The following is a 24,520-nucleotide window of genomic DNA, read 5'->3' on the forward strand; positions in this document are numbered from 1 at the left end:
GCTTATTCAATACCGCCAGCAGATGGAGACACTGGGGGATAATTTTCTAAGGATTTATACTGATTTTTCCTGTCTGAATTTGTCGCACAGAAAGTTGCAGGCCAAATATGTGCGACATTTCTGCGACTTTAGCTTCTAGAGCATTTTTACAACATTATACATAGGTGCTGAATACATAAAAAGCGACTGTTCAGCGACAGACAAGTCGCATCGGCTGAAAGTAGGCCAGAATGTCAGTCCATGTTGGAGCAGGTTTAGATACAGTCTAAAGCATAGATCTCAAAGTCTGTGCACAGAATTTAGCAAGGGCCTCGCACCTTCTGATGCATCAGGTAGGTGCACAATAGCATAGCCTAACCCTCTGTACTTTGGTCTATATTGATGCGGGACATAGACAGCCAGCTGATGACCAATCCATTAGTGCAATGGATGGCTGGAAGCATTTGTCTTTGCCTTTGCAATACCACAGAAGCAATGCATGGTCAATGTACAGCAATGACACACCTGTGTGAACAGCCAGGAGACCCCCCCCCCCCCATGTTATGTTACATAGTTACATAGTTAGTACGGTCGAAAAAAGACATATGTCCATCAAGTTCAACCAGGGAATTAAGGGGTAGGGGTGTGGCGCGATATTGGGGAAGGGATGAGATTTTATATTTCTTCATAAGCATTAATCTTATTTTGTCAATTAGGAACATTCAGCACCCACCCGCTATCAAGGCAGCTGCCTATCATGTCATGCCCTACCTGCACAGGTGTGCTGGCTACTCAAATGATCCAATTAAGGAGGCCATTTAGTCAGCAGCAGCAGAAGTCCTGTGCCTGGACGCTCCAACAGCGGCCAGACACAAGCAGAAGCAGAAGCAGCAGAAGCAGCAGCAGCACCACCTTTTGTTTTTTGGCTGCAGAAGCAGCAGCAGCAAGGCCCACAGGGCTGGCTAGCTGGCTAGCCAGCAAGCAGGTAGCAATGAAAGTAGGAATCTTTCTTTTTAACCCTGTAAGGGGGTGGTGCACTGTACCCGAAGATACTGCCATATCGGGTCAATGCATAGGGCGACGGAAGCAAGCTTCGAAATCAGCCCCCGTTCTCAAAAATCCATTTAATATATGGTCCCCAGATAGGGGACGTATCAGATATTAAACTGATAAGAACAGATACTACACTTGATCTTAGCCAAAAGGCCGAGAAGCGATAACCGTGAAAGGGGCGGGCCCAACAAGGTCCCCTTCATGGGCACTATCACTGCTTGCTGTCAGGGAGGCTGCCAGACAATTTTCCATGCACACTCTGGGCTGGGGGGCAGTCAACCACCAGTACACACAGCAGAACCTAAACCCATACCATTATTGCTAAGCAGCAAGACAGGGGCCCATTGCACTCCCACGGGGCCTTTTTAAATGCAATCCATAACCCGGATTTGCCAGGAACCCTTCTTACTCCTCCTACTTGCATGTGACACTGGGCTTAGGATCTGCATAGGAAACACACACACAAGCACACACCTACCTTTGTTGCCTGCAGATGCCTCCTTGGCTGTCCCCAAACGGTATCAAACCAACACCCACGGGAAGCTGTAAGCATAGAGGACATGCCTGCACCCCATTGGACTTACCTGTGTGGGTTAAATCCGGGTTATTTGACAACCTATGGCGGTGATGGTTCTGCTCAGGCAGAGCAGTGCTGATGCTCCTCATAAAGCTGTCGCTGCTGTGAAGGTTCTAGGTGACATCACAAATCCCTATGGTTACATACACAACAAAGCTGGGTTGTTGTTGTTTACACTCTGCAAGGCCTGTGGAAGTGAGTGACATCATAGCACTGTAGTTCTGAGGGTTCTAGATGGATGCAACAATCTCCTGTTGCTTCTATGAAGGCCGTAATAGACGACATCACCAAACAGCTCCATAGTCACATACACAGCAAAGGAGAGATGTTGTTTACACCTAGTGATGTCAGTGGTATTGAGTGACATCATAGCACAGTGCTAAGGCTCCTGGGCCTGGACACAGCAGCGGCTGCAATATCTCAACGGAGAATACGTTTATATATATGTGTGTGTGTGCGCGTATATATATATATATATATATATATATATATATATATATATATATTTCTCCGCCGAAATCACTTTTAAACCCATTTCCACCTTTTTTTCCCTTCTCTTCCTCTTACTTTTTTTTCACGTTTTTTTACGTTTTTCTCCTTTTCGCCTCTTTTCTGGGCGTATTATTCTTCTTTTTCTTCTTTTTTTTCGTCTAATGCATACCCCATCAGTGCAGCAATGCTTATTCAATACCGCCAGCAGATGGAGACACTGGGGGATAATTTTCTAAGGATTTATACTGATTTTTCCTGTCTGAATTTGTCGCACAGAAAGTTGCAGGCCAAATATGTGCGACATTTCTGCGACTTTAGCTTCTAGAGCATTTTTACAACATTATACATAGGTGCTGAATACATAAAAAGCGACTGTTCAGCGACAGACAAGTCGCATCGGCTGAAAGTAGGCCAGAATGTCAGTCCATGTTGGAGCAGGTTTAGATACAGTCTAAAGCATAGATCTCAAAGTCTGTGCACAGAATTTAGCAAGGGCCTCGCACCTTCTGATGCATCAGGTAGGTGCACAATAGCATAGCCTAACCCTCTGTACTTTGGTCTATATTGATGCGGGACATAGACAGCCAGCTGATGACCAATCCATTAGTGCAATGGATGGCTGGAAGCATTTGTCTTTGCCTTTGCAATACCACAGAAGCAATGCATGGTCAATGTACAGCAATGACACACCTGTGTGAACAGCCAGGAGACCCCCCCCCCCCATGTTATGTTACATAGTTACATAGTTAGTACGGTCGAAAAAAGACATATGTCCATCAAGTTCAACCAGGGAATTAAGGGGTAGGGGTGTGGCGCGATATTGGGGAAGGGATGAGATTTTATATTTCTTCATAAGCATTAATCTTATTTTGTCAATTAGGAACATTCAGCACCCACCCGCTATCAAGGCAGCTGCCTATCATGTCATGCCCTACCTGCACAGGTGTGCTGGCTACTCAAATGATCCAATTAAGGAGGCCATTTAGTCAGCAGCAGCAGAAGTCCTGTGCCTGGACGCTCCAACAGCGGCCAGACACAAGCAGAAGCAGAAGCAGCAGAAGCAGCAGCAGCACCACCTTTTGTTTTTTGGCTGCAGAAGCAGCAGCAGCAAGGCCCACAGGGCTGGCTAGCTGGCTAGCCAGCAAGCAGGTAGCAATGAAAGTAGGAATCTTTCTTTTTAACCCTGTAAGGGGGTGGTGCACTGTACCCGAAGATACTGCCATATCGGGTCAATGCATAGGGCGACGGAAGCAAGCTTCGAAATCAGCCCCCGTTCTCAAAAATCCATTTAATATATGGTCCCCAGATAGGGGACGTATCAGATATTAAACTGATAAGAACAGATTTTTTTTTTTTTAAGTTAGCCCTCAGAAACTCAATCAGAGTTCCAAGATCTTATTTGAACTCGATTGTTGCTCATCATCAGGTAACCCATTTTTTATTTCTTCTTAACACTAATGACCACAAAATAAAATCAATAAAAAAGATTTAACCAGAAAAAAAAACATACACATTTACAATAACAAACAAACATTGCTTTCACCAGTAATTAATCAGAGAGACATTCCATTTCTCCAGGCATATACCATTAGGAAATCTATCATTCCACGGTTTATCGTTCCTCTTATCATCTGTCTTTTTACTGGAAGTCCCAACCAAGATGGAACTTTATAAGTGTCCAAAAATCTGTCCATATCAGCTTGAAATGAAAAATACACTTTGTCTCTAGCTTCCTCATACCGATTTTCATATTTCGACCTTAGTTCCATTAAATCCATATCAAATGGTCTTCTTTCCTTTTTTGGCATATTTTCCAACATGCCATCCAAAACACCTCCAAATTCCATTGGTACATAAACCTCTTCTTTCTTTTTCTTTTCTTCAGCCACTTTTCTGGCTGGAACTTCCTCCAACTCAGGTTCTCCAATTTCTTCTTCTTCCCTACTCCTTTTAGCTGTTTCCTTTTTCGTTGTTTGTTTCTTGGGACATACATTTACCAGGTGATCTTCCTCACCGCACAGATGACACTTCTTTTTTTTGTTGTTGTTGCAGGTGTCTGCTTCATGACCTCCCTCCTGGCACTTATAGCACCATGAGTGAGTACATAGGTCTTTCCCGTGCCCGTATTGTTTACATTTACGGCAAAATTCCTCCATCCCTGAATAGAACAAGTCACCATTGACCGATCCAATTTTGAATCGCCCAGGTGGATAAATCACTTTACCGTCAGGTTCCTTTTTAAATTTAACTTTAAATTTCCATTTTGTAGTCCATAGGCCATATTGGTTCAGGACTTTTCCCTTTGACAGAATATTGTCACAGAATCTAGAAAGAAAAGTCTCAATGTCTTTTTCCAGTATATATGGGCTATACATCCGTACCGTCAATATTTTCTCCTGGTTCGGAAAATGCGGGGTCACCTCCACACCCTCCAAAACTGGATTGGCCTTCTTTTGCTGGTACTTGCTGCAAAAAAAATTAAAGTCCTCTTCAGAAGCCAATATAACATCGTAGTGTCCATTTCTTGGGAATTCAAGCATAGACAGGATTTGTTCCTTCTTAATTTCCAGCAACTTGAATAAGATCTCCTCGACCACGAAACATAATCCTTTTCCTCTCTTGCAGGTATCCAATAAGGAAATCCGAACTCCATTTCTGAGCTTAGCATACTCAGGGATGCCTTCTGATGATGCTCCACTTGATCCAGCCATGTCCATCAGGATAAACACCTCCCCCACTGTAAGCAGGTAGGTGGTGGTGATCGCTCCCCGTTGTCTGGGGACTAAGCCGGCTCCCTAATAGCAGCAGGGGGGTGAAGTCCCTCCGTTAAGAAGGACGATCCCCCCAGGCAAAGGAGCCGGGTACCCCAGACACCCTCTGGCCAGACCAAGTGAGCAGAACTACACTTGATCTTAGCCAAAAGGCCGAGAAGCGATAACCGTGAAAGGGGCGGGCCCAACAAGGTCCCCTTCATGGGCACTATCACTGCTTGCTGTCAGGGAGGCTGCCAGACAATTTTCCATGCACACTCTGGGCTGGGGGGCAGTCAACCACCAGTACACACAGCAGAACCTAAACCCATACCATTATTGCTAAGCAGCAAGACAGGGGCCCATTGCACTCCCACGGGGCCTTTTTAAATGCAATCCATAACCCGGATTTGCCAGGAACCCTTCTTACTCCTCCTACTTGCATGTGACACTGGGCTTAGGATCTGCATAGGAAACACACACACAAGCACACACCTACCTTTGTTGCCTGCAGATGCCTCCTTGGCTGTCCCCAAACGGTATCAAACCAACACCCACGGGAAGCTGTAAGCATAGAGGACATGCCTGCACCCCATTGGACTTACCTGTGTGGGTTAAATCCGGGTTATTTGACAACCTATGGCGGTGATGGTTCTGCTCAGGCAGAGCAGTGCTGATGCTCCTCATAAAGCTGTCGCTGCTGTGAAGGTTCTAGGTGACATCACAAATCCCTATGGTTACATACACAACAAAGCTGGGTTGTTGTTGTTTACACTCTGCAAGGCCTGTGGAAGTGAGTGACATCATAGCACTGTAGTTCTGAGGGTTCTAGATGGATGCAACAATCTCCTGTTGCTTCTATGAAGGCCGTAATAGACGACATCACCAAACAGCTCCATAGTCACATACACAGCAAAGGAGAGATGTTGTTTACACCTAGTGATGTCAGTGGTATTGAGTGACATCATAGCACAGTGCTAAGGCTCCTGGGCCTGGACACAGCAGCGGCTGCAATATCTCAACGGAGAATACGTTTATATATATGTGTGTGTGTGCGCGTATATATATATATATATATATATATATATATATATATATATATTTCTCCGCCGAAATCACTTTTAAACCCATTTCCACCTTTTTTTCCCTTCTCTTCCTCTTACTTTTTTTTCACGTTTTTTTACGTTTTTCTCCTTTTCGCCTCTTTTCTGGGCGTATTATTCTTCTTTTTCTTCTTTTTTTTCGTCTAATGCATACCCCATCAGTGCAGCAATGCTTATTCAATACCGCCAGCAGATGGAGACACTGGGGGATAATTTTCTAAGGATTTATACTGATTTTTCCTGTCTGAATTTGTCGCACAGAAAGTTGCAGGCCAAATATGTGCGACATTTCTGCGACTTTAGCTTCTAGAGCATTATTACAACATTATACATAGGTGCTGAATACATAAAAAGCGACTGTTCAGCGACAGACAAGTCGCATCGGCTGAAAGTAGGCCAGAATGTCAGTTCATGTTGGAGCAGGTTTAGATACAGTCTAAAGCATAGATCTCAAAGTCTGTGCACAGAATTTAGCAAGGGCCTCGCACCTTCTGATGCATCAGGTAGGTGCACAATAGCATAGCCTAACCCTCTGTACTTTGGTCTATATTGATGCGGGACATAGACAGCCAGCTGATGACCAATCCATTAGTGCAATGGATGGCTGGAAGCATTTGTCTTTGCCTTTGCAATACCACAGAAGCAATGCATGGTCAATGTACAGCAATGACACACCTGTGTGAACAGCCAGGAGACCCCCCCCCCATGTTATGTTACATAGTTACATAGTTAGTACGGTCGAAAAAAGACATATGTCCATCAAGTTCAACCAGGGAATTAAGGGGTAGGGGTGTGGCGCGATATTGGGGAAGGGATGAGATTTTATATTTCTTCATAAGCATTAATCTTATTTTGTCAATTAGGAACATTCAGCACCCACCCGCTATCAAGGCAGCTGCCTATCATGTCATGCCCTACCTGCACAGGTGTGCTGGCTACTCAAATGATCCAATTAAGGAGGCCATTTAGTCAGCAGCAGCAGAAGTCCTGTGCCTGGACGCTCCAACAGCGGCCAGACACAAGCAGAAGCAGAAGCAGCAGAAGCAGCAGCAGCACCACCTTTTGTTTTTTGGCTGCAGAAGCAGCAGCAGCAAGGCCCACAGGGCTGGCTAGCTGGCTAGCCAGCAAGCAGGTAGCAATGAAAGTAGGAATCTTTCTTTTTAACCCTGTAAGGGGGTGGTGCACTGTACCCGAAGATACTGCCATATCGGGTCAATGCATAGGGCGACGGAAGCAAGCTTCGAAATCAGCCCCCGTTCTCAAAAATCCATTTAATATATGGTCCCCAGATAGGGGACGTATCAGATATTAAACTGATAAGAACAGATACTACACTTGATCTTAGCCAAAAGGCCGAGAAGCGATAACCGTGAAAGGGGCGGGCCCAACAAGGTCCCCTTCATGGGCACTATCACTGCTTGCTGTCAGGGAGGCTGCCAGACAATTTTCCATGCACACTCTGGGCTGGGGGGCAGTCAACCACCAGTACACACAGCAGAACCTAAACCCATACCATTATTGCTAAGCAGCAAGACAGGGGCCCATTGCACTCCCACGGGGCCTTTTTAAATGCAATCCATAACCCGGATTTGCCAGGAACCCTTCTTACTCCTCCTACTTGCATGTGACACTGGGCTTAGGATCTGCAAAGGAAACACACACACAAGCACACACCTACCTTTGTTGCCTGCAGATGCCTCCTTGGCTGTCCCCAAACGGTATCAAACCAACACCCACGGGAAGCTGTAAGCATAGAGGACATGCCTGCACCCCATTGGACTTACCTGTGTGGGTTAAATCCGGGTTATTTGACAACCTATGGCGGTGATGGTTCTGCTCAGGCAGAGCAGTGCTGATGCTCCTGATAAAGCTGTCGCTGCTGTGAAGGTTCTAGGTGACATCACAAATCCCTATGGTTACATACACAACAAAGCTGGGTTGTTGTTGTTTACACTCTGCAAGGCCTGTGGAAGTGAGTGACATCATAGCACTGTAGTTCTGAGGGTTCTAGATGGATGCAACAATCTCCTGTTGCTTCTATGAAGGCCGTAATAGACGACATCACCAAACAGCTCCATAGTCACATACACAGCAAAGGAGAGATGTTGTTTACACCTAGTGATGTCAGTGGTATTGAGTGACATCATAGCACAGTGCTAAGGCTCCTGGGCCTGGACACAGCAGCGGCTGCAATATCTCAACGGAGAATACGTTTATATATATGTGTGTGTGTGCGCGTATATATATATATATATATATATATATATATATATATATATATATTTCTCCGCCGAAATCACTTTTAAACCCATTTCCACCTTTTTTTCCCTTCTCTTCCTCTTACTTTTTTTTCACGTTTTTTTACGTTTTTCTCCTTTTCGCCTCTTTTCTGGGCGTATTATTCTTCTTTTTCTTCTTTTTTTTCGTCTAATGCATACCCCATCAGTGCAGCAATGCTTATTCAATACCGCCAGCAGATGGAGACACTGGGGGATAATTTTCTAAGGATTTATACTGATTTTTCCTGTCTGAATTTGTCGCACAGAAAGTTGCAGGCCAAATATGTGCGACATTTCTGCGACTTTAGCTTCTAGAGCATTTTTACAACATTATACATAGGTGCTGAATACATAAAAAGCGACTGTTCAGCGACAGACAAGTCGCATCGGCTGAAAGTAGGCCAGAATGTCAGTCCATGTTGGAGCAGGTTTAGATACAGTCTAAAGCATAGATCTCAAAGTCTGTGCACAGAATTTAGCAAGGGCCTCGCACCTTCTGATGCATCAGGTAGGTGCACAATAGCATAGCCTAACCCTCTGTACTTTGGTCTATATTGATGCGGGACATAGACAGCCAGCTGATGACCAATCCATTAGTGCAATGGATGGCTGGAAGCATTTGTCTTTGCCTTTGCAATACCACAGAAGCAATGCATGGTCAATGTACAGCAATGACACACCTGTGTGAACAGCCAGGAGACCCCCCCCCCATGTTATGTTACATAGTTACATAGTTAGTACGGTCGAAAAAAGACATATGTCCATCAAGTTCAACCAGGGAATTAAGGGGTAGGGGTGTGGCGCGATATTGGGGAAGGGATGAGATTTTATATTTCTTCATAAGCATTAATCTTATTTTGTCAATTAGGAACATTCAGCACCCACCCGCTATCAAGGCAGCTGCCTATCATGTCATGCCCTACCTGCACAGGTGTGCTGGCTACTCAAATGATCCAATTAAGGAGGCCATTTAGTCAGCAGCAGCAGAAGTCCTGTGCCTGGACGCTCCAACAGCGGCCAGACACAAGCAGAAGCAGAAGCAGCAGAAGCAGCAGCAGCACCACCTTTTGTTTTTTGGCTGCAGAAGCAGCAGCAGCAAGGCCCACAGGGCTGGCTAGCTGGCTAGCCAGCAAGCAGGTAGCAATGAAAGTAGGAATCTTTCTTTTTAACCCTGTAAGGGGGTGGTGCACTGTACCCGAAGATACTGCCATATCGGGTCAATGCATAGGGCGACGGAAGCAAGCTTCGAAATCAGCCCCCGTTCTCAAAAATCCATTTAATATATGGTCCCCAGATAGGGGACGTATCAGATATTAAACTGATAAGAACAGATACTACACTTGATCTTAGCCAAAAGGCCGAGAAGCGATAACCGTGAAAGGGGCGGGCCCAACAAGGTCCCCTTCATGGGCACTATCACTGCTTGCTGTCAGGGAGGCTGCCAGACAATTTTCCATGCACACTCTGGGCTGGGGGGCAGTCAACCACCAGTACACACAGCAGAACCTAAACCCATACCATTATTGCTAAGCAGCAAGACAGGGGCCCATTGCACTCCCACGGGGCCTTTTTAAATGCAATCCATAACCCGGATTTGCCAGGAACCCTTCTTACTCCTCCTACTTGCATGTGACACTGGGCTTAGGATCTGCATAGGAAACACACACACAAGCACACACCTACCTTTGTTGCCTGCAGATGCCTCCTTGGCTGTCCCCAAACGGTATCAAACCAACACCCACGGGAAGCTGTAAGCATAGAGGACATGCCTGCACCCCATTGGACTTACCTGTGTGGGTTAAATCCGGGTTATTTGACAACCTATGGCGGTGATGGTTCTGCTCAGGCAGAGCAGTGCTGATGCTCCTCATAAAGCTGTCGCTGCTGTGAAGGTTCTAGGTGACATCACAAATCCCTATGGTTACATACACAACAAAGCTGGGTTGTTGTTGTTTACACTCTGCAAGGCCTGTGGAAGTGAGTGACATCATAGCACTGTAGTTCTGAGGGTTCTAGATGGATGCAACAATCTCCTGTTGCTTCTATGAAGGCCGTAATAGACGACATCACCAAACAGCTCCATAGTCACATACACAGCAAAGGAGAGATGTTGTTTACACCTAGTGATGTCAGTGGTATTTGTTACGCCGAGCGCTCCGGGTCCCCGCTCCTCCCCGGAGCGCTCGCTTCACTCTCTCCGCTGCAGCGCTCCGGTCACGTCCTCTGACCCGGGGCGCTGCGATCCCGCTGCCAGCCGGGATGCGATTCGCGATGCGGGTAGCGCCCGCTCGCGATGCGCACCCCGGCTCCCCTACCTGACTCGCTCCCCGTCTGTTCTGTCCCGGCGCGCGCGGCCCCGCTCCCTAGGGCGCGCGCGCGCCGGGTCTCTGCGATTTAAAGGGCCACTGCGCCGCTGATTGGCGCAGTGGTTCCAATTAGGGTAATCACCTGTGCACTTCCCTATATTACCTCACTTCCCTTGCACTCCCTTGCCGGATCTTGTTGCCTTAGTGCCAGTGAAAGCGTTCCTTGTGTGTTCCTTGCCTGTGTTTCCAGACCTTCTGCCGTTGCCCCTGACTACGATCCTTGCTGCCTGCCCCGACCTTCTGCTACGTCCGACCTTGCTTCTGCCTACTCCCTTGTACCGCGCCTATCTTCAGCAGCCAGAGAGGTGAGCCGTTGCTAGTGGATACGACCTGGTCACTACCGCCGCAGCAAGACCATCCCGCTTTGCGGCGGGCTCTGGTGAAAACCAGTAGTGGCTTAGAACCGGTCCACTAGCACGGTCCACGCCAATCCCTCTCTGGCACAGAGGATCCACTACCTGCCAGCCGGCATCGTGACAGTAGATCCGGCCATGGATCCCGCTGAAGTTCCTCTGCCAGTTGTCGCTGACCTCACCACGGTGGTCGCCCAGCAGTCACAACAGATAGCGCAACAAGGCCAACAGCTGTCTCAACTGACCGTTATGCTACAACAGTTACTACCACAGCTTCAGCAGTCATCTCCTCCGCCAGCTCCTGCACCTCCTCCGCAGCGAGTGGCCGCTCCTGGGATACGCTTATCCTTGCCGGATAAATTTGATGGGGACTCTAAGTTTTGCCGTGGCTTTCTTTCCCAATGTTCCCTGCATCTGGAGATGATGTCGGACCTGTTTCCCACTGAAAGGTCTAAGGTGGCTTTCGTAGTCAGTCTTCTGTCCGGAAAAGCCCTGTCATGGGCCACACCGCTCTGGGACCGCAATGACCCCGTCACTGCCTCTGTACACTCCTTCTTCTCGGAAATCCGAAGTGTCTTTGAGGAACCTGCCCGAGCCTCTTCTGCTGAGACTGCCCTGTTGAACCTGGTCCAGGGTAATTCTTCCGTTGGCGAGTATGCCGTACAATTCCGTACACTTGCTTCAGAATTGTCCTGGAATAATGAGGCCCTCTGCGCGACCTTCAAAAAAGGCCTATCCAGCAACATTAAAGATGTTCTGGCCGCACGAGAAATCCCTGCTAATCTACATGAACTCATTCACCTAGCCACTCGCATTGACATGCGTTTTTCTGAAAGGCGCCAGGAACTCCGCCAAGATATGGACTCTGTTCGCACGAGGCGTTTCGTCTCCTCGGCTCCTCTCTCCTCTGGTCCCCTGCAATCTGTTCCTGTGCCTCCCGCCGTGGAGGCTATGCAGGTCGACCGGTCTCGCCTGACATCTCAAGAGAGGACACAACGCCGTATGGAGAACCTCTGCCTGTACTGTGCTAGTACCGAACACTTCCTGAGGGATTGTCCTATCCGTCCTCCCCGCCTGGAAAGACGTACGCTGACTCCGCACAAAGGTGAGACAGTCCTTGATGTCTACTCTGCTTCTCCACGTCTTACTGTGCCTGTGCGGATGTCTGCCTCTGCCTTCTCCTTCCCTGCTGTGGCCTTCTTGGACTCTGGATCTGCAGGAAATTTTATTTTGGCCTCGCTCGTCAACAGGTTCAACATCCCGGTGACCAGTCTCGCCAGACCCCTCTACATCAATTGTGTAAATAATGAAAGATTGGACTGTACCATACGTTTCCGCACGGAGCCCCTTCTTATGAGCATCGGATCTCATCATGAGAGGATTGAACTTTTGGTCCTCCCCAATTGCACCTCGGAAATTCTCCTTGGACTTCCCTGGCTTCAACTTCATTCCCCTACCCTGGATTGGTCCACTGGGGAGATCAAGAGTTGGGGGTCCTCTTGTTCCAAGAACTGTCTAAAACCAGTTCCCAGTAACCCTTGCCGTAACTCTGTGGTTCCTCCAGTAACCGGTCTCCCTAAGGCCTATATGGACTTCGCGGATGTTTTCTGCAAAAAACAAGCTGAGACACTACCTCCTCACAGGCCTTATGATTGCCCTATCGACCTCCTCCCGGGTACTACTCCACCCCGGGGCAGAATTTATCCTCTCTCTGCCCCAGAGACTCTTGCCATGTCCGAATACGTCCAGGAGAATCTAAAGAAGGGCTTTATCCGTAAATCCTCCTCTCCTGCCGGAGCCGGATTTTTCTTTGTGTCCAAAAAAGATGGCTCCCTACGTCCTTGCATTGACTACCGCGGTCTTAATAAAATCACGGTTAAGAACCGCTACCCCTTACCCCTCATCTCTGAACTCTTTGATCGTCTCCAAGGTGCCCACATCTTCACTAAATTGGACTTAAGAGGCGCCTATAACCTCATCCGCATCAGAGAGGGGGACGAGTGGAAAACGGCATTTAACACCAGAGATGGACACTTTGAGTATCTGGTCATGCCCTTTGGACTGTGCAACGCCCCTGCCGTCTTCCAAGACTTTGTCAATGAAATTTTTCGTGATCTGTTATACTCCTGTGTTGTTGTATATCTGGACGATATCCTAATTTTTTCTGCCAATCTAGAAGAACACCGCCAGCATGTCCGTATGGTTCTTCAGAGACTTCGTGACAACCAACTCTATGCCAAAATTGAGAAATGTCTGTTTGAATGCCAATCTCTTCCTTTTCTAGGATATTTGGTCTCTGGCCAGGGACTACAGATGGATCCAGACAAACTCTCTGCCGTCTTAGATTGGCCACGCCCCTCCGGACTCCGTGCTATCCAACGCTTTTTGGGGTTCGCCAATTATTACAGGCAATTTATTCCACATTTTTCTACCATTGTGGCTCCTATCGTGGCTTTAACCAAAAAAAGTGCTGATCCCAAGTCCTGGCCTCCTCAAGCAGAAGACGCCTTTAAACGACTCAAGTCTGCCTTTTCTTCGGCTCCCGTCCTCTCCAGACCTGACCCTTCCAAACCCTTCCTATTGGAGGTTGATGCCTCCTCAGTGGGAGCTGGAGCTGTTCTTCTACAAAAAAATTCTTCCGGGCATGCTGTCACTTGTGGTTTTTTCTCTAGGACCTTCTCTCCAGCGGAGAGGAACTACTCCATCGGGGATCGAGAGCTTCTAGCCATTAAATTAGCACTTGAGGAATGGAGGCATCTGCTGGAGGGATCAAGTTCTCCTGTTATTATCTACACCGACCACAAGAACCTCTCCTACCTCCAGTCTGCCCAACGGCTGAATCCTCGCCAGGCCCGGTGGTCTCTGTTCTTTGCCCGATTTAATTTTGAGATTCACTTTCGTCCTGCCGATAAGAACATTAGGGCCGATGCTCTCTCTCGTTCCTCGGATGCCTCAGAAGTTGATCTCCCTCCGCAACACATCATTCCACCTGACTGCCTGATCTCCACTTCTCCTGCCTCCATCAGGCAGACTCCTCCAGGGAAGACCTTTGTTTCTCCACGCCAACGCCTCGGAATCCTCAAATGGGGTCACTCCTCCCATCTCGCAGGTCATGCGGGCATCAAGAAATCTGTGCAACTCATCTCCCGCTTCTATTGGTGGCCGACTCTGGAGACGGATGTTGGGGACTTTGTGCGAGCCTGCACTATCTGTGCCCGGGATAAGACTCCTCGCCAGAAGCCCGCTGGTTTTCTTCATCCTCTGCCTGTCCCCGAACAGCCTTGGTCTCTGATTGGTATGGATTTTATTACTGATTTACCCCCTTCCCGTGGCAACACTGTTATTTGGGTGGTCGTTGATCGATTCTCCAAAATGGCACATTTCATCCCTCTTCCTGGTCTTCCTTCTGCGCCTCAGTTGGCTAAACAATTTTTTGTACACATTTTTCGTCTTCACGGGTTGCCTACGCAGATTGTCTCGGATAGAGGTGTCCAATTCGTGTCTAAATTCTGGAGGGCTCTCTGTAAACAACTCAAGATTAAATTAAATTTTTCCTCTGCATATCATCCCCAGTCCAATGGACAAGTAGAAAGAATTAACCAGATCTTGGGTGATTATTTGCGACATTTTGTTTCCTCCCGCCAGGATGACTGGGCAGATCTCCTTCCATGGGCCGAATTCTCGTATAACTTCAGGGTCTCTGAATCTTCCTCCAAATCCCCATTTTTCGTGGTGTACGGCCGTCACCCTCTTCCCCCCCTCCCTACCCCCTTGCCCTCTGGTCTGCCCGCTGTGGATGAAATTTCTCGTGACCTTTCCATTATATGGAGAGAGACCCAAAATTCTCTCTTACAGGCTTCTTCACGCATGAAGAGGTTCGCGGATAAGAAAAGAAGAGCTCCCCCCGTTTTTTCCCCTGGAGACAAGGTATGGCTCTCCGCTAAATATGTCCGCTTCCGTGTCCCTAGCTACAAGTTGGGACCACGCTATCTTGGTCCTTTCAAAATTTTGTGTCAAATTAATCCTGTCTCTTATAAACTTCTTCTTCCTCCTTCTCTTCGTATCCCTAATGCCTTTCACGTCTCTCTTCTCAAACCACTCATCCTCAACCGTTTTTCTCCCAAATCTGTTCCTCCCACTCCTGTTTCCGGCTCCTCGGACGTCTTCTCGGTCAAGGAAATTTTGGCTGCCAAAAAGGTCAGAGGGAAAATTTTTTTTTTAGTAGACTGGGAGGGTTGTGGTCCTGAAGAGAGATCCTGGGAACCTGAGGACAACATCCTTGACAAAAGTCTGCTCCTCAGGTTCTCAGGCTCCAAGAAGAGGGGGAGACCCAAGGGGGGGGGTACTGTTACGCCGAGCGCTCCGGGTCCCCGCTCCTCCCCGAAGCGCTCGCTTCACTCTCTCCGCTGCAGCGCTCCGGTCACGTCCTCTGACCCGGGGCGCTGCGATCCCGCTGCCAGCCGGGATGCGATTCGCGATGCGGGTAGCGCCCGCTCGCGATGCGCACCCCGGCTCCCCTACCTGACTCGCTCCCCGTCTGTTCTGTCCCGGCGCGCGCGGCCCCGCTCCCTAGGGCGCGCGCGCGCCGGGTCTCTGCGATTTAAAGGGCCACTGCGCCGCTGATTGGCGCAGTGGTTCCAATTAGGGTAATCACCTGTGCACTTCCCTATATTACCTCACTTCCCTTGCACTCCCTTGCCGGATCTTGTTGCCTTAGTGCCAGTGAAAGCGTTCCTTGTGTGTTCCTTGCCTGTGTTTCCAGACCTTCTGCCGTTGCCCCTGACTACGATCCTTGCTGCCTGCCCCGACCTTCTGCTACGTCCGACCTTGCTTCTGCCTACTCTCTTGTACCGCGCCTATCTTCAGCAGCCAGAGAGGTGAGCCGTTGCTAGTGGATACGACCTGGTCACTACCGCCGCAGCAAGACCATCCCGCTTTGCGGCGGGCTCTGGTGAAAACCAGTAGTGGCTTAGAACCGGTCCACTAGCACGGTCCACGGCAATCCCTCTCTGGCACAGAGGATCCACTACCTGCCAGCCGGCATCGTGACAGTATTGAGTGACATCATAGCACAGTGCTAAGGCTCCTGGGCCTGGACACAGCAGCGGCTGCAATATCTCAACGGAGAATACGTTTATATATATGTGTGTGTGTGCGCGTATATATATATATATATATATATATATATATATATATATATTTCTCCGCCGAAATCACTTTTAAACCCATTTCCACCTTTTTTTCCCTTCTCTTCCTCTTACTTTTTTTTCACGTTTTTTTACGTTTTTCTCCTTTTCGCCTCTTTTCTGGGCGTATTATTCTTCTTTTTCTTCTTTTTTTTCGTCTAATGCATACCCCATCAGTGCAGCAATGCTTATTCAATACCGCCAGCAGATGGAGACACTGGGGGATAATTTTCTAAGGATTTATACTGATTTTTCCTGTCTGAATTTGTCGCACAGAAAGTTGCAGGCCAAATATGTGCGACATTTCTGCGACTTTAGCTTCTAGAGCATTTTTACAACATTATACATAGGTGCTGAATACATAAAAAGCGACTGTTCAGCGACAGACAAGTCGCATCGGCTGAAAGTAGGCCAGAATGTCAGTCCATGTTGGAGCAGGTTTAGATACAGTCTAAAGCATAGATCTCAAAGTCTGTGCACAGAATTTAGCAAGGGCCTCGCACCTTCTGATGCATCAGGTAGGTGCACAATAGCATAGCCTAACCCTCTGTACTTTGGTCTATATTGATGCGGGACATAGACAGCCAGCTGATGACCAATCCATTAGTGCAATGGATGGCTGGAAGCATTTGTCTTTGCCTTTGCAATACCACAGAAGCAATGCATGGTCAATGTACAGCAATGACACACCTGTGTGAACAGCCAGGAGACCCCCCCCCCATGTTATGTTACATAGTTACATAGTTAGTACGGTCGAAAAAAGACATATGTCCATCAAGTTCAACCAGGGAATTAAGGGGTAGGGGTGTGGCGCGATATTGGGGAAGGGATGAGATTTTATATTTCTTCATAAGCATTAATCTTATTTTGTCAATTAGGAACATTCAGCACCCACCCGCTATCAAGGCAGCTGCCTATCATGTCATGCCCTACCTGCACAGGTGTGCTGGCTACTCAAATGATCCAATTAAGGAGGCCATTTAGTCAGCAGCAGCAGAAGTCCTGTGCCTGGACGCTCCAACAGCGGCCAGACACAAGCAGAAGCAGAAGCAGCAGAAGCAGCAGCAGCACCACCTTTTGTTTTTTGGCTGCAGAAGCAGCAGCAGCAAGGCCCACAGGGCTGGCTAGCTGGCTAGCCAGCAAGCAGGTAGCAATGAAAGTAGGAATCTTTCTTTTTAACCCTGTAAGGGGGTGGTGCACTGTACCCGAAGATACTGCCATATCGGGTCAATGCATAGGGCGACGGAAGCAAGCTTCGAAATCAGCCCCCGTTCTCAAAAATCCATTTAATATATGGTCCCCAGATAGGGGACGTATCAGATATTAAACTGATAAGAACAGATACTACACTTGATCTTAGCCAAAAGGCCGAGAAGCGATAACCGTGAAAGGGGCGGGCCCAACAAGGTCCCCTTCATGGGCACTATCACTGCTTGCTGTCAGGGAGGCTGCCAGACAATTTTCCATGCACACTCTGGGCTGGGGGGCAGTCAACCACCAGTACACACAGCAGAACCTAAACCCATACCATTATTGCTAAGCAGCAAGACAGGGGCCCATTGCACTCCCACGGGGCCTTTTTAAATGCAATCCATAACCCGGATTTGCCAGGAACCCTTCTTACTCCTCCTACTTGCATGTGACACTGGGCTTAGGATCTGCATAGGAAACACACACACAAGCACACACCTACCTTTGTTGCCTGCAGATGCCTCCTTGGCTGTCCCCAAACGGTATCAAACCAACACCCACGGGAAGCTGTAAGCATAGAGGACATGCCTGCACCCCATTGGACTTACCTGTGTGGGTTAAATCCGGGTTATTTGACAACCTATGGCGGTGATGGTTCTGCTCAGGCAGAGCAGTGCTGATGCTCCTCATAAAGCTGTCGCTGCTGTGAAGGTTCTAGGTGACATCACAAATCCCTATGGTTACATACACAACAAAGCTGGGTTGTTGTTGTTTACACTCTGCAAGGCCTGTGGAAGTGAGTGACATCATAGCACTGTAGTTCTGAGGGTTCTAGATGGATGCAACAATCTCCTGTTGCTTCTATGAAGGCCGTAATAGACGACATCACCAAACAGCTCCATAGTCACATACACAGCAAAGGAGAGATGTTGTTTACACCTAGTGATGTCAGTGGTATTGAGTGACATCATAGCACAGTGCTAAGGCTCCTGGGCCTGGACACAGCAGCGGCTGCAATATCTCAACGGAGAATACGTTTATATATATGTGTGTGTGTGCGCGTATATATATATATATATATATATATATATATATATATATATATATATATATATTTCTCCGCCGAAATCACTTTTAAACCCATTTCCACCTTTTTTTCCCTTCTCTTCCTCTTACTTTTTTTTCACGTTTTTTTACGTTTTTCTCCTTTTCGCCTCTTTTCTGGGCGTATTATTCTTCTTTTTCTTCTTTTTTTTCGTCTAATGCATACCCCATCAGTGCAGCAATGCTTATTCAATACCGCCAGCAGATGGAGACACTGGGGGATAATTTTCTAAGGATTTATACTGATTTTTCCTGTCTGAATTTGTCGCACAGAAAGTTGCAGGCCAAATATGTGCGACATTTCTGCGACTTTAGCTTCTAGAGCATTTTTACAACATTATACATAGGTGCTGAATACATAAAAAGCGACTGTTCAGCGACAGACAAGTCGCATCGGCTGAAAGTAGGCCAGAATGTCAGTCCATGTTGGAGCAGGTTTAGATACAGTCTAAAGCATAGATCTCAAAGTCTGTGCACAGAATTTAGCAAGGGCCTCGCACCTTCTGATGCATCAGGTAGGTGCACAATAGCATAGCCTAACCCTCTGTACTTTGGTCTATATTGATGCGGGACATAGACAGCCAGCTGATGACCAATCCATTAGTGCAATGGATGGCTGGAAGCATTTGTCTTTGCCTTTGCAATACCACAGAAGCAATGCATGGTCAATGTACAGCAATGACACACCTGTGTGAACAGCCAGGAGACCCCCCCCCCCATGTTATGTTACATAGTTACATAGTTAGTACGGTCGAAAAAAGACATATGTCCATCAAGTTCAACCAGGGAATTAAGGGGTAGGGGTGTGGCGCGATATTGGGGAAGGGATGAGATTTTATATTTCTTCATAAGCATTAATCTTATTTTGTCAATTAGGAACATTCAGCACCCACCCGCTATCAAGGCAGCTGCCTATCATGTCATGCCCTACCTGCACAGGTGTGCTGGCTACTCAAATGATCCAATTAAGGAGGCCATTTAGTCAGCAGCAGCAGAAGTCCTGTGCCTGGACGCTCCAACAGCGGCCAAACACAAGCAGAAGCAGAAGCAGAAGCAGAAGCAGCAGCAGCAGCACCACCTTTTGTTTTTTGGCTGCAGAAGCAGCAGCAGCAAGGCCCACAGGGCTGGCTAGCTGGCTAGCCAGCAAGCAGGTAGCAATGAAAGTAGGAATCTTTCTTTTTAACCCTGTAAGGGGGTGGTGCACTGTACCCGAAGATACTGCCATATCGGGTCAATGCATAGGGCGACGGAAGCAAGCTTCGAAATCAGCCCCCGTTCTCAAAAATCCATTTAATATATGGTCCCCAGATAGGGGACGTATCAGATATTAAACTGATAAGAACAGATACTACACTTGATCTTAGCCAAAAGGCCGAGAAGCGATAACCGTGAAAGGGGCGGGCCCAACAAGGTCCCCTTCATGGGCACTATCACTGCTTGCTGTCAGGGAGGCTGCCAGACAATTTTCCATGCACACTCTGGGCTGGGGGGCAGTCAACCACCAGTACACACAGCAGAACCTAAACCCATACCATTATTGCTAAGCAGCAAGACAGGGGCCCATTGCACTCCCACGGGGCCTTTTTAAATGCAATCCATAACCCGGATTTGCCAGGAACCCTTCTTACTCCTCCTACTTGCATGTGACACTGGGCTTAGGATCTGCATAGGAAACACACACACAAGCACACACCTACCTTTGTTGCCTGCAGATGCCTCCTTGGCTGTCCCCAAACGGTATCAAACCAACACCCACGGGAAGCTGTAAGCATAGAGGACATGCCTGCACCCCATTGGACTTACCTGTGTGGGTTAAATCCGGGTTATTTGACAACCTATGGCGGTGATGGTTCTGCTCAGGCAGAGCAGTGCTGATGCTCCTCATAAAGCTGTCGCTGCTGTGAAGGTTCTAGGTGACATCACAAATCCCTATGGTTACATACACAACAAAGCTGGGTTGTTGTTGTTTACACTCTGCAAGGCCTGTGGAAGTGAGTGACATCATAGCACTGTAGTTCTGAGGGTTCTAGATGGATGCAACAATCTCCTGTTGCTTCTATGAAGGCCGTAATAGACGACATCACCAAACAGCTCCATAGTCACATACACAGCAAAGGAGAGATGTTGTTTACACCTAGTGATGTCAGTGGTATTGAGTGACATCATAGCACAGTGCTAAGGCTCCTGGGCCTGGACACAGCAGCGGCTGCAATATCTCAACGGAGAATACGTTTATATATATGTGTGTGTGTGCGCGTATATATATATATATATATATATATATATATATATATATATATATTTCTCCGCCGAAATCACTTTTAAACCCATTTCCACCTTTTTTTCCCTTCTCTTCCTCTTACTTTTTTTTCACGTTTTTTTACGTTTTTCTCCTTTTCGCCTCTTTTCTGGGCGTATTATTCTTCTTTTTCTTCTTTTTTTTTCGTCTAATGCATACCCCATCAGTGCAGCAATGCTTATTCAATACCGCCAGCAGATGGAGACACTGGGGGATAATTTTCTAAGGATTTATACTGATTTTTCCTGTCTGAATTTGTCGCACAGAAAGTTGCAGGCCAAATATGTGCGACATTTCTGCGACTTTAGCTTCTAGAGCATTTTTACAACATTATACATAGGTGCTGAATACATAAAAAGCGACTGTTCAGCGACAGACAAGTCGCATCGGCTGAAAGTAGGCCAGAATGTCAGTCCATGTTGGAGCAGGTTTAGATACAGTCTAAAGCATAGATCTCAAAGTCTGTGCACAGAATTTAGCAAGGGCCTCGCACCTTCTGATGCATCAGGTAGGTGCACAATAGCATAGCCTAACCCTCTGTACTTTGGTCTATATTGATGCGGGACATAGACAGCCAGCTGATGACCAATCCATTAGTGCAATGGATGGCTGGAAGCATTTGTCTTTGCCTTTGCAATACCACAGAAGCAATGCATGGTCAATGTACAGCAATGACACACCTGTGTGAACAGCCAGGAGACCCCCCCCCCCATGTTATGTTACATAGTTACATAGTTAGTACGGTCGAAAAAAGACATATGTCCATCAAGTTCAACCAGGGAATTAAGGGGTAGGGGTGTGGCGCGATATTGGGGAAGGGATGAGATTTTATATTTCTTCATAAGCATTAATCTTATTTTGTCAATTAGGAACATTCAGCACCCACCCGCTATCAAGGCAGCTGCCTATCATGTCATGCCCTACCTGCACAGGTGTGCTGGCTACTCAAATGATCCAATTAAGGAGGCCATTTAGTCAGCAGCAGCAGAAGTCCTGTGCCTGGACGCTCCAACAGCGGCCAGACACAAGCAGAAGCAGAAGCAGCAGAAGCAGCAGCAGCACCACCTTTTGTTTTTTGGCTGCAGAAGCAGCAGCAGCAAGGCCCACAGGGCTGGCTAGCTGGCTAGCCAGCAAGCAGGTAGCAATGAAAGTAGGAATCTTTCTTTTTAACCCTGTAAGGGGGTGGTGCACTGTACCCGAAGATACTGCCATATCGGGTCAATGCATAGGGCGACGGAAGCAAGCTTCGAAATCAGCCCCCGTTCTCAAAAATCCATTTAATATATGGTCCCCAGATAGGGGACGTATCAGATATTAAACTGATAAGAACAGATTTTTTTTTTTTTTTTTACTTGACTACCCTTACGGGGGCAACTTTATTAAAAATTAAATAATGTTAACAAAGTTGTGCAAATATGTCAATAAATACAGTTACATATAAATAACATATTTACAACATATTAAAACATAAAATGGGCACTTGGTGGCTTTACAAGATAGAATTCCATTCTTTTAAAAACCATTTTCTAGATAAAAGCGGAAATCTCTTCTTGTCTAAAAGATAGTACTGGTACATTTCATAAAAACAGATAGATAAAATGTCCTTCACAGATAAAACCTCATGCTTGAACAATAAAATATTCCTGGCCTTCCACAGAGCTGCCTTCACACAGTTTATGATCTTCCATGCAATAGTCTCTTGAGTCCGTGTTGGGCATTCCAGGCAACCATAAAAAACCACTGCAATATTTAAGTCTTTTAGTCCAGTTATCCTTTTTACCAGAGGGAGTATCTTTGTCCATATTTTCTGCGAGTAAAAACAAGTCCATATTAGATGGTGCACGGTCTCCTCTTGTCGGCATCCCTCCCTCGGGCAGGTTGCAGAGTTGGATAATCCTCTTCGGTGCTGGAATGCCCGGCATGGAAGACACTCGTGTGCGCAGCTCCAGGCCAGGTCCTTCTGTGAATTAAAAAGATAATTAATACTCAACATCTTCCAAATCTGTATACACTTCTGTTCGTTAAAATTTTTGATGGGAGTCACGGTACTGGTTTCTTTTATTTCCTTTAGTAGTTTTTTGCTATTGCACAGATCCTGAACACTTTTACCTTTAAAATTATATAAGTTTAAAATTTTTCCTAAAATCATGTATTGAGGGGGTAAATTCAAAGAATAAGGGCAACTTAAAACTGTAGAAAACCAGCCGTTCCTCCGCATAAAATAACCAGTATTAAAACGAACAAAATAAGACCAGTAGCTATCTTTAAAAACAGTAGTAAAACACATGCTAAAAAACTTTATTAAAAGGAAAGCTTTAAAATCTGGAAAATCCTTACCGCCCCTGGAGTTCGGTTTTATCACAATTTGTCTCTTTAATTTTTCGCTCTTAGAACTCCAAAAGAAAGTAAAACAAGCTTTTGTTATTTTCTTTAGAACCATTTCGGGGGGTGGGAAAACCAGACTTAAATACAATAAAATAGGTAAAAGCACCATTTTTGTAATTAAAACCTTCCCTTCCATTGTAAGTTCTCGCATGTTCCACATACATATTTTCTTATTTATTTTTTGAGCCACCAAGTCCCAGCTATTAAAACCATTATTAGACTCGTCAAAGGAGACACCTAAAATCTGCACCGACTCAGACACAGGGACGGGCACATCATACAAAGGCATTCCGCCTATGTTTAAAATGTTACTTTTGTTAAAATTGACTTTAAAACCGGAGGCACAATTAAAATATTGAATCTGTTTTAGCGTCTTCTGAAGCGATGGGGTGTCCCTGCAAAACACCGCAACATCGTCCATGTACCCCACTACCTTCGCCTCTAGTCCCCCTCCTCCTGGCAGGGGGACTCCATGGATCTGCTTATCCTTTCGTATTGTACATAAAAGAGGCTCTATTGCGCAAATGAAGAGTAGTGGGGACAAGGGACACCCCTGCTTCACTCCGGAATTTAAAACCACGCCCTGTGTCTTAAAACCATTTACTAAAATTTTACTAGTACAGTTATCATAAAAAGCTCTAAGAGACAATAAAAAGCCATCAGGTATACCCATTTTCTCTAAAACCTTAAAAAGATAAAAATGCGACACCCTGTCGAAAGCTTTTTCAAAATCTATGGATAAAACCGCCAGCTTTCCTTTTCTTAATTTGGTGTCGCTAATTACATCCTTTAAAAGGTTTAGGTTCTCCCATAAACTCCTCCCAGGCACCCCACAGACTTGGTTTGTATGAATTATTTTATGGATTACGTTCTTTAAGCGGTTAGCACACAGTTTCGCCATTATTTTATAGTCGCAGTTCAGAAGGGTGATTGGTCTCCAGTTTTTGAGTTCCGACCGGTCTCCCTTTTTGAATAGCAGGGAGACATCACCCTTCTTCCATGAGCCTGGGAGGATTTTAGACTTAAAGACTTCCGTAAAAAGGGAGAACAAATCTTCTTTTAAAATACCATAAAAAGTAACATAAAATTCAATGGGTATACCATCCGGCCCAGGCACTTTACCTGTTTTAAAACTCTTGACGGTCTCTAAAATCTCCTGCTCTGAAATATTCTGCAATAAAAAAGACTGTGAGACAGGATCTAAAAAATTGGTGATCTCCTTTAACGAGTCATTCATAAAACATTCATCAATGTGTTTTACATTAAAAAGATCCGCATAAAACTCTTGCACCTTTTTTAAAATACCCTGTACATCATTCACTCCTTCAATGTTTTCTATTAACCTTCTATTTTCATGTATTTTCTTAAAAAAATACCTGGAGCAGGTCTCGTTTTCCTCAAGA

General features: G+C 46.5%; 6 non-coding genes and 1 pseudogene across 6 annotated transcripts; all 7 read right to left on the reverse strand.

Annotated features, from left to right (window-relative positions):
- Positions 1-1,006: 1,006 nt before the first annotated feature.
- LOC130339091 (U2 spliceosomal RNA) lies at positions 1,007-1,197 on the reverse strand. The gene has a single exon (XR_008879514.1). It is a non-coding gene; the product is annotated as a U2 spliceosomal RNA (small nuclear RNA).
- A 2,095-nt stretch (positions 1,198-3,292) lies between these two features.
- Positions 3,293-3,481, reverse strand: LOC130339061 (U2 spliceosomal RNA). The gene has a single exon (XR_008879500.1). It is a non-coding gene; the product is annotated as a U2 spliceosomal RNA (small nuclear RNA).
- A 3,647-nt stretch (positions 3,482-7,128) lies between these two features.
- On the reverse strand, positions 7,129-7,319 carry LOC130339092 (U2 spliceosomal RNA). The gene has a single exon (XR_008879515.1). It is a non-coding gene; the product is annotated as a U2 spliceosomal RNA (small nuclear RNA).
- A 2,093-nt stretch (positions 7,320-9,412) lies between these two features.
- Positions 9,413-9,603, reverse strand: LOC130339093 (U2 spliceosomal RNA). Its single transcript, XR_008879516.1, has one exon. It is a non-coding gene; the product is annotated as a U2 spliceosomal RNA (small nuclear RNA).
- Positions 9,604-17,327: 7,724 nt separating this feature from the next.
- On the reverse strand, positions 17,328-17,518 carry LOC130339094 (U2 spliceosomal RNA). Its single transcript, XR_008879517.1, has one exon. It is a non-coding gene; the product is annotated as a U2 spliceosomal RNA (small nuclear RNA).
- A 2,108-nt stretch (positions 17,519-19,626) lies between these two features.
- LOC130339095 (U2 spliceosomal RNA) lies at positions 19,627-19,817 on the reverse strand. The gene has a single exon (XR_008879518.1). It is a non-coding gene; the product is annotated as a U2 spliceosomal RNA (small nuclear RNA).
- Positions 19,818-21,912: 2,095 nt separating this feature from the next.
- On the reverse strand, positions 21,913-22,122 carry LOC130339063 (U2 spliceosomal RNA; annotated as a pseudogene).
- Between the last annotated feature and the right edge of the window lie 2,398 nt (positions 22,123-24,520).

The sequence above is a fragment of the Hyla sarda genome, unplaced genomic scaffold (assembly GCF_029499605.1).
Source record: "Hyla sarda isolate aHylSar1 unplaced genomic scaffold, aHylSar1.hap1 scaffold_535, whole genome shotgun sequence".
Classification (NCBI taxonomy): Eukaryota; Metazoa; Chordata; class Amphibia; order Anura; family Hylidae; genus Hyla; species Hyla sarda.